Here is a 6,000-nt window from a genome sequence, read left to right as displayed (position 1 = left end):
CGACGTCACTGCCAATTATGGACATCATTTGTGCTCTATGAGATATTTTCATATCTCAATAATTGGGCGAGCAATTTCAACTTTAAAATAATTAGGACAAAACCACATTTTGTCGCACTCTTATGCAACTATGATTTTGCACAAATCATCTAATTTAATTTCATTGAATTAATTGAGGCTATCATCATTAATCAAGATTTGTATAATTTTCAAACCAAAATCCATGGACATATACCGGATTTACAACTTCATACCGTATATGTCACTTATCGGATTGACGCATACTGTATATGCAACTTACCTATATGCAATTTACCGTATATGGAAGCTTACCAACTTATCGTATTTGACATCTTACCGTATTTGACAGCTTACCAACTTACCGTATTTAGCAGCCTACCGTATTTGGCAGCTATGAAATGAACAGACATAATTTTCCATACTCACGGAACATCAAGAGACTATTATCCACATCACAAATCTGGATTTGAATGTTTCACAATAGCACTATAAAAATTAGGCGACATCCTAATGCAAAAGTGGCCTCATGAGACATACCCACATGTAAGACAGATTTTAATTCTCTTACTCATAAATCACTAATTATTTGAATCTCTCATCAGTGGACTTCCTACGCAAATTATATATATATTAAGCAATAATTATCACATGCATAAGGATAAACTACACATGGAAAGATGAAGGAAACTGAAGTCGGATTTGAACAGTCATCATGGCCAACTTAAATGTTCTCGTTTCACTTTTGAAACTTCCACCAATTAACCAAAAAGAAAACTGAATTCTTTATTATGAATTGACATGATCAATATCAATAAATATGACTTTGGTAATTTCCAATAGCAAATTCATTAGAAATGAATTTAAAGCAGAAACATTTGTTATGGATTTTCAGTTCTCTTCTTCATTCCACGCACAGATTTATTGCCTTTTGAACAACATATATCCAACATTTTCTAAACTCAATTTCAAATCTAAATTATTTTGCATGCAATTATCCCAACCATGCAAAGACTTATGCAAATATACGATTGGCACATAGAGTGTAATTAGGAACAGGCGACAGCCATGCATTTTATAATTTATTTACATCTTTCCATAGACTTCCAATGCAGTAATTTACTTTCCATCATATTATAAATAAATGGACAGCATAATACTATAGTCGGTAGTTACAACATGATTAAGTTCACAACTTAATGTCTTTTCCGGAACTCAACACGCATCAGTTCACATGCGAAATTAGAATTGGAGGAGACAACTCATAAGATGCATTATGATAAACTATTTTCATCCCAAATAAATTTCATTTTTTTGAATACGTAACTTATCAAATTCCCGAACATAAAACAAAAGGATGTGCACTCAGAGACTTATGGACAGAATATTTAATTTTGCACAAGACCCAATCAAAATTCCTCATTCACAAAACACTCACTGAGTTAAAAGGTTCCAACATATTGTTCAGAGATATAACCGACTAGCCAGTCCAGATTACAACAGTTTAAAATGATGTCGTGCACAGTGCTAGTCGAACATGCATAAATTCCAATACGTGATACGGATATATATATATATATATATATATATATATATATCTCAATTTTTAACAGAATATTTTATGCACAATAACACAAAATTCATATTAAGATTGTTGGAAAATTACACCGATAATTGTGCATATTATATTCACAATAATCATATCGTTTATTTGCATGAAATCGAAACGTATTCCAACTTACTGAAATTGGATTTAATAAGGAAAATGAGAATTTACCAATTCCGAAGAATATGAATGTGGAACCTTCTCTTTCAATTCTTGAACGATTGAACCTTGCAATATAAATATATAAATTAGATTAATCATTTTCTGAAATCAAATCATAATAAAAGGAAATCAGAAAATGAGGATGAAGATGCAAGTGATGAATTTTTGGCCGAAATAAGTGTTGGATACTTTGTCCTTAAAATGAATTTGCCCCGCATCGGTGCTAACGATTTTTTTGCAATCATCTCTCAAGTTACAATAACCACGTCAAGCCATAGGAGCACTTCAAATGACTTCGACCAGCGAACTCGAACGAAATTCCCTCTCTACCATGACCATGACCATGACCGTGACTTTGATGCAAATGTTTATGCAAAACTAAAGTATAAATTGGAATGAAATGATATGGTATCTATGACTTTTCTTGAATGAATAAAATTCAAATAAATGAGGTCTATATATATAGTAGTTGGAAAGGTATGTCAAAAGACACAACTATACCAAGAGACACATCTCTTGAAATTCATAATTATTGGACATTAATCATACCCATTCCAAGAGTCATGATCTTTCATACGAAAAGCCACATTTTTTCCTCCATATATTTCTAAAATATTCCACAATATTCTACACAATTTTCCAATAATTTCAAGTATTAAGCGGCTTTATATTTGGCTTAATTTTTCATTCACCAAATTAAGAATTCCACTTAAATAATTATGTAACCAATTTTAGATACAAAATTCCAACAGACTTAAATTAAAATCAAAAGTGATACCAAATAGGGGCTAAGATTTGAAGCTTCATCTTAAAAATTCAACATTATTAAAAAGAGTAGCACAATGTCTTACATGTTGGCCTATATGTTATTAATTAGTCGATATGAAATTTATTTATTAACATCTACCCGATTGTATTTTATTAGGTCATGTCCAATGCATTATAAATGTATCCTATGGCCAAGATAAATAATTGACTTAATTGAAAAGTATGGTGTAATCAACCGGAATAAAATGTCCAAATATATTTTCATTCATGGACACGCATTATGAATGTCCAAGCATTTCTACTTATAATTCATCTTTTATATGACCAGGATAAGTCATTCACCTCCTTGGAAAGTACAATATGGTATAATCAACTAGAATAAAATGTTCAAATACACATCCGTCGTTGGACACCTGTTAAGGCTGAAGATTACCAGAAATATGATGAGTTACATTAGAATCAAGAAGCTAGGAGTTGTTAGCAATATTATCAAAATTGGCCTGGCCCAGCTGGTTCAATCAATATAATCGAGAATCCGATCAAGAACAAGGTCAATCATGTTCAAATTAACCGATTTTAAGAAAAATCATTCCAAAACAGTTGCACAAACCAGTTTAACCGTAAACCGGTGACGATTTTACCTGTTTTTGCAGTTGTAATTTAAAAAGTTTTAACTTCATTAGTGGCTCATGCGCTACAATCAAAGTCCCCATAAAGAAATCTTAGATATCATGCTTCTTTTATAGATGTACTTCTCTCAAATGGTTGTATAAACTTCCAATATGTAATAGTGGGATAGCAAAAAAAATGTTAAAATGCTCATCAAAATCATTTTCAAATGTATGTCCAATTAACTAATTTGATTTCGGATCCCGACTAATTGAATTGTAATATTTTCCTCCATCTTTTCATGTATTTAATTTTCAAATTTAACTTAAATTGTACTTCATTATTAACTTAATAATGTTAGATATCATTTTCTATAGACTCAAATTATTTTTTTGTTAGCAAAGCAAACTATTTTAACATATTGATTTTTGGTTTTTGAATTATTGAAACTAATTATAGGGTAATCAATCTAATTAATATATATTTACTTTGAATCAGTAATATGGAAATTTTAAAAATATTTTTTTTTCATAGTATTTTATTGTTTTTATGTGTGTGTTTATTTATTTATTTATCGCATCCGGATTGAGTTGAACTGTTTGACTCTCGACTGTTTATTTTTTTCCGGGTCGATGCTCGAGTCGATTTTCAAAACATTGGTCGTTAGGCTCCTGTACTGAGGTAGATTGGTAGGCATTTGGTAGATAATAGAATGGAGGATTGGTCTACGTGTCCAGGAGTTTTGAGATGGTGGCAAAATTGTGCTTTGCGGTGTTGTTATTGTTGTTGTTTTGTATGTCTTAGAGTTTTGAGATGGGGGAATTGTACTTTGTGTTGATTTTGTTGACAGGGAGGTGCCGAGGTGATGGTGGAAGGTTGAGAGGAGAAAATTATTGATGGCATCGTAGGGATTGAATGCCCATGAACACTGCATATCTGACAGAGACCTCAGTATTTCCTTGCTGCGAGAGTAGTTCTCATTGCCATATGAAGAAGTGGAATTGGAGCTATGCGGCGAGAATTTGGAGATGGGGATCAATTACCAGATTGTGATGTGGCTATATAGGAGGTGTTTGGCTAAGTGGATTGTTTGCATTTGTCAAGATAAAGAAGATGGATTTCAAAATTAATGAGTTTTTCATGAAGCTCATCAAAGAACAAAGTGTGTTCATAGCGCGGACTATGGAGATAACTTTGTAGTCATCGGGAAGTCCTTCAACGTATTTTTAAGATAAGATCTTCAATATGAATCGGAAAATCCATTGAGGCAAGTTCATGAGCCTCGCTCTTAACAGATTGAACGAATAAACTAATAGTTTAAGTTCCCTTGATTAGGTCGGATAGATGTATTTTTAATGGGTTGTGTTGTGTGTACACAATGACATACATACAAACTTATATCCTCCCTCACATGGAGGGGGGCCCACATGTAATATAATATTTGTAGACCCCCTTTCATGTGAGGGGGTGTAAGGCTATGTGTATACCATACACACAACATTATCCATTTTTAATTGCTTGATACGTCCATGAAATGATCAATTTTTTTCTCGTTTGAGTTGTACTTTGGTACCATGTAAAGATTTACACTTGAAGCTAAAGATAATTGAGAAATATAAATTTTCTCTTTGAGTAATATAAATTTTCCCTTTGAATTAATAATATTATTTATAATTTTACATGTGAGCAGTTTGAATGCTTCTTCCATCCAACAAAGTATGCTTAGAATATCTTATTTTTCTTCATGACTTGCACTACTGTATATTCCAGAATCTATGCATAAAAAGTGTGAAAATGAGAGAGACATTTTTCGATAATGTATATATATTATATAGAATTGTAGAAATGGGAGAAATATTTTGGAAAATATTGTCGTCAGTATTACTTTATATTTATTCATTCATCCTTTAATTAATATTATTTTTATTGTAATATTTATAATGTAACTTGTGAATTTTAAAATGGATAATGTTATTTGGATTTGGGCTTCATAATTTGAAAAATGAGTGAAAATTAGGCCCGTAACTATTTCTCATTCTTTAAATGAATTATGAAACCTGAATTCTACCTATTAATAATCTTAATATAATGAAATTAAGCTAATAATAAAATTCAAGATTTTAAAATTAATAAAAAAATTAATTTTAAAAACTTTAACAAAAATCCATACAATAATGGCTATGATATTAATCAAATATCCTTGGAACTCGCCCTTATGAATTGTCAAATTAATTTCACACTCACTCTTCTGCATTTTGTTCAATTGTTCTATTGTTACACTCCTTCTCTCCCCCATCAATAATGAAATTCATTTTTTTTCCTTTCTTTTTTCTTTTTTTTTTGTCTTATTAAATCCAGTTAGAAGCACGGTCCTGAATGAAGGATTCATCAATCTTCAATTTTCTACAATAGAACTGATAAACACAAATTAGAAAATTCTTATTTTTCTCCAACCCTGATTCTTAGTGGTCAAAATTAATAAGTTTTCCTCTCATGGACTTCACACTCTATTCCAGTATCTGACAACTACTTTTGCGAAGGTGTCAAACAAAGAATTGGGAATATGTGACATTTCGCCCCCGTTTGACGTCCATTACCTGAAAATGAAAATGGGGGGAATAGTATTTTTTAGAAAAATGAGTGGTTGAAAAAGAAGGAAAAAAATTCGATTTACTTGTAATATTATTTTATGGAAGATTGTGTGATTGAAAATAGGAGAGAAAAAAATGGAATATAATGTAATTGAATTTAATGGGGATCAAACGGGGGCTTCAAAATAAGTGACCAACTTTATTCATGGCCAATAGATTAATAGATTTACGTGACCTGCAATCCTT

This window comes from Olea europaea, unplaced genomic scaffold, assembly GCF_002742605.1.
Source record: "Olea europaea var. sylvestris unplaced genomic scaffold, O_europaea_v1 scaffold2344, whole genome shotgun sequence".
Classification (NCBI taxonomy): Eukaryota; Viridiplantae; Streptophyta; class Magnoliopsida; order Lamiales; family Oleaceae; genus Olea; species Olea europaea.
The sequence above is the reverse complement of the archived record's forward strand: the minus strand, read 5'-3'. Positions refer to the sequence as shown.